General features: G+C 45.9%; 3 non-coding genes across 3 annotated transcripts; 2 read left to right on the forward strand and 1 right to left on the reverse strand.

The window, feature by feature from the left end:
• Positions 1-329: 329 nt before the first annotated feature.
• On the forward strand, positions 330-411 carry TRNAS-AGA (transfer RNA serine (anticodon AGA)). Its single transcript has one exon. It is a non-coding gene; the product is annotated as a tRNA-Ser (tRNA).
• Positions 412-5200: 4789 nt separating this feature from the next.
• Positions 5201-5272, forward strand: TRNAM-CAU (transfer RNA methionine (anticodon CAU)). Its single transcript has one exon. It is a non-coding gene; the product is annotated as a tRNA-Met (tRNA).
• Positions 5273-6878: 1606 nt separating this feature from the next.
• On the reverse strand, positions 6879-6960 carry TRNAS-AGA (transfer RNA serine (anticodon AGA)). Its single transcript has one exon. It is a non-coding gene; the product is annotated as a tRNA-Ser (tRNA).
• Positions 6961-7666: the final 706 nt, after the last annotated feature.

Here is a 7666-nt window from a genome sequence, read left to right on the forward strand (position 1 = left end):
TTCGTTTTTAAAAATTGTACCTATTACATATAATTCTGGAGTGAATGTAAAGCTTGTTCCAGTTGTGGGATGTATCTCAGGAGTCTTCGTGAGAGGCTGCCAGAGCAGGAAGCTGATCTCATTCCAGCAACCCACCAGAATACAAGTGCTTGCAGGTCTGAGGATAAAATGTTACTTGCCAATACAGTGCAACAATAGGATAATCATCCAAATGATGTCAAAGAATCGGAGAGATTGACTACAAATGTACTTTCTGGTATGCAACTTGATCCTATAGAGAGCTGAAATTCAGAATGGCTATTAACTTTAACAACAGGAGGCTTTGTTGTATAGTTGTGGCTGAGTGGTTAAGGTGATGGACTAGAAATCCATTAAGGTCTTCCCATGCAGGTTCAAATCCTGCCAACTATGTATGTTTTGACACCCTGAAGGTGACTTTGAAATTCTACATAGCTGCCAGTCCAAAGAGAAATAGGAGTCCTACCTAAATGGTAAGCGGTGCATCCTCATTTATTGAACATCCCTATTTTGGTCTTGGGATCAACTGGCCACTCATGGAGTCTATCAATCGGGCCAGAAAAAAAGAAATAATTACTGTAATACCTAGGAGGTTTGAGTGGAGTTCTGATGTTTTATTTTCTCCCAAGAAGAGTCCAAATTTCAGAGATATCTGGGTGTTTCCTGCAATCAAAATCCTGCTTGAAGGCAATTCTTTCAAAAAGAATAAAAGTTAGTGGGAGTGCTTGCTTCTCCACCAGATTGTTAGTTTTTTTAGCAATTTCCTTTCTGGAATACCAACTGTATCCTCAATGTCTCGCAACAGACTCATATTGTCATCTATCTGTGTGAAGCCGATCTGGAATTCCATGCTTGCCTAGCACAACTCCAGCCTTTTTATGAGGTAAGTAAAGAAATGTCAGAAATAAATGCTATCTGAACACAGCAAAATCATTTGTTTCCATGTAACTGGAAAACAAAGTCTAAAAGAAAGCTGTAATCAACTGACATAAAGTGTATTTTCATTGCCTATTAAGAATATTAATATTTAAATTATTTTAAAAATAATAATCATGATATGAAGCTCAAATGATATTGGGATACATGCAGTGAAAAAAATGTCTTTTTCTATCTATATGCTCTAACTTCAGTTTCCCTCCATAGTGGAAAGAGTTTTTGTATAGCTTTCCAGAGTTATATGTGTATATAATATTCAGGCCACTCTGTATTTTTTAATATTTAATTTATTTATTTGAAAGAGAGAGACAGAGTATGACTGGGGGAAGGAGCAGAGGGAGAGAGAGAAGAGACTCTCTGCTGAGCAGGGAGCCAGAGGTTTGACTCCCCTCCATCTGAGGACCCTGGGATAGGACCTGAGCAGACACTTAACCACTGAACCACCCTTTTAAATGAATGGTACACACTCATAAACAGTATTCATCTTGGTTATTTCTTTCCCTTAAAAATATAAACTGACCCACAGAAATAAGCCCAACTGATTTTTGACAATAGTGCAGAAAAAAAAATTCAATGGAGGAATAATTGTCTTTTCAACCAACAGTGCTGGAGCAATTGGACATCCATAGGCAAAAAATGAAACAAAACAAAAAAACAAAAACAAAGCCCAACAAAACAAAAATAAAAACAAACACCCACAGTGACCTAAACCTCATTCTGTATACACAAACTAAAATGAATCATAGAATGAAATGTAAAATTATAAAACTTTCAGAAAATAACAGTTGATCTTCAGTATCTAGGGTCAGGCAGATTCCTTTGACTTGATACCAAAAGCTCAATCCTTAAAAGGAAAAGAGATAAATTGGATCCCTTCAAAATTAAGAACTTTTACTTTGCAAAAGACACCATGAAGCAGTTGGAAAAAAACAAGCTACAAATTGAGGGGGGGGGTTGTAAACCGCATATGTGACAAAAGTTAGTATCTAGAACATGTACACAGAATTCTCAAAACTGAACAGATTAAAAAAGAAAGCTAACACTTCAGTTCGAAAATGGAGAAAAGACATGAAGAGACACTTTGACATTTCACCCATGATGATACACAGATGGCAAATAAACATGTGAGAAAATGTTCAACAATATTAGCCATTAGGGAAATAGAAATTAAAATCAGAACAAAATATCACCCTTCACCTATCAGAATGGCTAAAACAAAAGTAATGACAACATCCAGTTCTGGTGAGGATGTGAGGAAACTCAACTGCTGCTGGGGGGAAGGTAAAATGGTACAGTGAGTTAGGAAGATGGTTTAGCAGTTATTTACAAAACTGAACAGGAGATTATCAGACAATCCAATAATAAACAGAAACTCATGTCCCCACAAAAATCTATATGTAATTTTTCCTAGCATCTTTACCCCCAAACAGCCCAAACTGGAAACAATCTCTATCACCAGGTGAATGACTAAGCAACCTATGATATATCTATACTGTGGAACACAACTCAGCAATACAAAGGAATGGACTATAGGTACATGTGGCAACTTGGATGACTTTCTGGAGGAATTACATGGAAAAGAAGTCAGTCTCCAAATGTTATATTTTGTGTGATTCCACTTCTACAACATTCTGAAAATGACTAAATTAGACAAATGAAGAATCAGTTTCTGATGTCCTGGTGTTAAGGAGGGAGTGCTAGGAGATGGTGGGTATGGTTATTAAAAGGCAACAGGAGGGATGCTTGCTGTGAGAGGTGGACACATGAATCTGCACATGGAATAAAACCACACAGAACTAAATGCCCACCACCACACTAAAAATTGAGTACAGAGGCAGAAATCAGAATAAGACTGGAGGACTGTATCAATGTCAATATCCTGCTTGTGATATTCTAACATGCAGAGATGTTACCATTGGGGGAAACTAGGGTCGAGTGTTCTCTATCATTTCTTACAACTGCATGTGAGTCTGCAGTTCATTCAAGTGCACATATATTTACATGTATATGTAATTCACATCAGTACATAGTAACATGCCTCATTCATATTATCAGCTGCAGCATATTCCATTATGTTCCACGGTTTATTTTAAAAATTGAGAACTATTGGTCATTTCGAGTTTTGAAATCTTTTTATTACACATAATCTCACGGCAAATGTCTGTTTCTGCCATCATTTCTCACTTGTGGAGTATTTATTTTTTTATTCAATCTGTCTCCCCACTTCCATCAGAGTTTGTCCTAGTCTGGAGTGTATAGCTCACTGATGGCCATCAGAGGCTGACAAAGTAGGAAGCTGGAAATTAAATCAAATTAAGGAGTCTTGCCAATTCTAGGACACAGTACAATATGCTAATTTTTCATAACACTATGATGGTCATCAATTATGTCAAAGAGTAAGAAATTTTGGCTTCAAATATACATTTTAATGTGTTATGTGTTATTTTACCTCATTGGGAGAGAGACAAAGTTCAAGAAATTGCTTCGTTCCAATAAGTTATCTTGCTGGATCTAAGTCTACTGTTTTTTTTTTTTTTTAAATCTAACTCTACTTCTTATTTAATTACAGGAATTTCCATCTCCTGTGTTATATATAAAATAAGCCTATATAAGATATAGGCTTCCCCTAAAGCCTGATTTTCCCTGGATCGAGTTATGACTCCAAGTTTTTGTACCTGAAAAGATGAAGACCAAGACAGGAGATCAGTGAGTAGAAGATGCACTCACCTCATTGCCAAAAGTGATAGCAGGACAGGGGGACAAATCTAAAGATGAAGAATGCTGCAGGAAGCAGAGAGCAAAGTTCAGAGAGCTGAAGATCAGGGAGAATTGGAGGACTTTAACTCATATTGCCAGTCCTGAGGGAGAAAGGGTGGACTTTTGAGATATAAATGTGTAGGTTGCAGGTCTTCTAGTACGTTCCAGCTATAGAATCACAGGCAGGAGAAAAGCACACTCCTAAATTAGAACTCTCAACAGAAAGCCCACCCCCCCCCCCCCCCCCCCCCGCCAAACTGGGCTGTCAATCAAGCTAAGAACCCATGCAGGAGTTTGACTGAGCTGTATAGCATTGACTGGCAATGGCAAAGTCCCTGGTTGAATTCCCACAAAGCCGTTTTTGAAGGTCTTGGCTTGAAACTTGCTGTTTCCTAGGGCAGCATGAAGAGTCAAAGTGACAGATGCAGAGGCCACAAGTCCTCTCCTGGACGGAGGCCACCTGCCTGCAGGAGAACGTGGAAGCGCTCCCACCCCTCACTCCCCTGCAGCATTCTGAACAGGAGGTCGGCAGCTTCTGTGGCAGGCAGCAGGGAGGAGGATAGAAACACGAGAATCCACCGGGGAATGTAAGTGTCCTGCGGAATTCAGAGGGGAATCGAATAGGGAGGAAGGAAGAAGCCAGTCAGCACTCCCAGAAGTTTGAAGGTGCAATGAGCGGCTCCCGAGCGGCGCCTGTGTCACGGGAAACGTGCCCCAAGTTTGGGTAAAATGACCTCGGAGAAGAGCCTGTCTCTGCTCCGGGAACTTCATTTCCAGTTTCTGCAAGCGCCTGGAGCCTTGGCAACCTGCCGAGTGGCGAGGGCCTCCTACCTCAGTTCCTAAGTGTCTCGGGGTCCTAGGAATAGGACGAGGTAGGAAATCACGAACCCGCCAGACAAGCAGAGCTCTGGAAGCGGGGAGCGGGAGTGAGCGCCTCCAGGCCTGGGTGCAGGGAAACAGCGGTGACTCTGCAGCCTGCAGAGGGGAGGTGGAAATAGGGGGTTCATTTTGGCATCGCGAACAATCCAGAGCCTCAAAGCGTCTGAAGCCTCGCGGACAGTCCGGGAGGGGTCACTGAAGGTAAAACAGAGGCCCCCACGGATAAATGGGGGTGCGTGTTTAAGCAGGAAACGGGGATTGGCTGGAGGACCAAGAAGGAATCGCAAGGGAAGGGCTTTGGTTGAGAAAGAAGGCGACTCGTGAGTGGGTTCAAAAGGCTTTGCCCGCCCCTTAGTCTGGAGAGTTGACATCCCAGCCATAGTCGTCCCTAACCCAAAGGGGATGCTTAGCAACCTCGTAGGGAAAGGATCGGAGATCTGTGAAGACAGCGAGCTGGAGGCACTGTGACCAAAGCTGGAGGTGGGTGAGAGGTGAGAGGTGGAAGGAAGAATAGAGAGAGGACGGGGAAACAGCCTCATGAAGCAAGGTGAAAGGTGAGGGAAGAGGCTGAGAACCAAACCTTAAAAGTAGAGCCTCTTCCTCGTGTGGAAGCAGAGTGGCGCAGCGGGAGCGTGCTGGGCCCATAACCCAGAGGTCGATGGATCGAAACCATCCTCTGCTAGGGCTTCGTTATTGGTGCCCGTGGTCTCGGACCTCAGAGCCGTTCAAGGCTACTCATCCACTTGCAGCACGATTGTCTCAGTCAACCTCGCTGCTCCCTGTTCAAAGCGCACAGAATAATGGAAAACGCTCCCGCACATTATCTATTTTGCATCTCCACTGCCAGCTCTCTGGCTGCCGGCTTGACTTGGGCTCCAGCGTAAGGATGAATCTGAGAAACCTTCCGTGACCCGGCGACGCGCTGCACCTGCTCCCCGGCCAAGTGCTTCCAGTCCTCGGACAGTATGAGGTCGCGACCTCCTGCGCAAAGGAAGCACCGGGGACCCAGCTGGAGAAGCGGGAAGGGAATCGGAGGCGCAGGTGTCGGTGGGGCGAGGCCAGAGGAGCGCTGCGGGGGGTGGGGAGGTAGGAGGGTCGGAGGGGGAGACGGCGACTAACAGGCGACAGGACCGGACCCGCGGAGCGGGCGGACAGAGGGGAGGCAGGACACAGTGCGGATTCACGGAGGTGAGCCTCGCCCCCTGGGACCTCCCACAGAAGGAGCTTCCATCTGTTTCTCTGCTTTCGGATAAGGGGCCAAAAGGGAACTGGTGGCTGGGGCCAGGACTTCCCGACCTGCAACCATAGGCCCAAAAGGCATCGCGCGGACTCCTGATCCTTATGTCCCCCATGCGGGGCAACTCTCGGTCCTCACAGGACAACCTGTTCCCTCCGCAGACGTCTGCCCCCTTTCGGCCGGTGCTTCTCTCCCGGCTCCGCTGCTGAACCAACCCCCTTCCTGAGATCGCTCATTCCAGGAACAACGCCCCCGAATCAGACCCGCCCTACTTAACCCAGCCCGACTTGCGTCTCCTCTGTCCCCGCAATTTGACTTATCTGTCGTCCATGATGCTGAGAGAAACGATCTGTTCAGCAAGGAAGGCTCTGCTCCCCAAGACCTGGGATGGGATTAGGAATTACCAAGACTGGGGGAAGAGCCATGTATTTTTGTACATCCTGGACCACTCTGTCCACAGAGGGGCAGACGCTCAATCTGAAGGTCTAGGGTACAAATGCCTGTTTTCTCCTTTTAGTTTCTGACTCACCAGAGAGTGTCTATTCCCTAGAGGATGGCTGCCCATTGGACAATTTCTGGGGACCCAGTAAATAAGGAGTAAGAAAGAGTACCACTTAGATATCCATCTATGGTTTTACATCCTTTACTGCTTTGGGGCTTAAGTGATTTTCATTCCATACTCCCTGGAGGGAATGTCAATAAATTAACCCATCTTCCATTGCTTGGGAAGAGCAACAATGCAAACACTGCTGCCAACATTTCCTTGGGGAAAGGGTGCTCTGGTTGCAGCAAACACGAAAGCATCACAAAGCCTGGGCTCTTCTTCACGGAAAAGAAAACACTTGGAGGAGTGCGGTCGAGTTACTTGTGGAAAAAACTAGGAGAGAAACAACGCTGGTGTCTGGCTGTGTGGGGGAAGCACGCCGCCGAGTCTTAAGTCTTTCCTTGGCCCTACCTATAAAGAAGGGGCCAGGGTCCCTCCTGAGAGGCCAGAGCAGCGCCGGGCCCTGGCGGGGAGACAAAGAGGCTGCCTCCCCGAAGTGGGGAGAGCCGTAGTCGGCAGGATTCGAACCTGCGCGGGGAGACCCCAATGGATTTCTAGTCCATCGCCTTAACCACTCGGCCACGACTACGCGGGAGCCCGCGGCCTCATTAGCATAAATAGCCGCCGCGCCGCCGGTCTCCTCAAGGGCCACATTTCCCACCACAAAGTAAGTGTACTTGCCCTTCGTGTTTCTTGCTGTTTGACCTCGTTCAGACCGAGAGCAGCTGTGATGGCGAGTTGGCAAAGCCACACTTCCTCCGTGGCCTGTGAAGGAAGGACCCCTTACTCCGAGGGCCTGACAGAGGGAGGCGGAGCAGACCTGGGGGAGCCCAGCTTCCGGCTGGGGCAGCTTCTGCTGGGGACCCGTGTGACACCCGACACTCCGGCCCAGGCTCGGGCATTCGCTGCAGAATCCAGAGGCTAGCGATGATTTGAAAACCTCGAAATGACCATCGATTTTTAAAATAAGTTTTGGGTTGGATGGGGCTGGGTGGGGTAATGGGGTGATGGGCATTGAGGAGGGCACCTGATGTGATGAGCACTGGGTGTGATATGCAACAGATGAATCACTGAACTCTACCTCTGAAACTAGTAAGACACTATATGTTAACTAAGTTGAATTTAAATAAAAGCTTTACATTAAAAAAAGAAAAAAGTTTTGAGTTCTCCACATAGTGGAAGATCTTGTCTTTTAGAAAACTCGCAACCATTTAATTTAAAAGATTGTCCCACATATTTCAAAACTCCCTTTTTCTGCATCCATAACTATGGAACAGACCTCAAGTAAAACAGTT

Source organism: Vulpes vulpes, chromosome 12 (genome assembly GCF_048418805.1).
Source record: "Vulpes vulpes isolate BD-2025 chromosome 12, VulVul3, whole genome shotgun sequence".
Classification (NCBI taxonomy): domain Eukaryota; kingdom Metazoa; phylum Chordata; class Mammalia; order Carnivora; family Canidae; genus Vulpes; species Vulpes vulpes.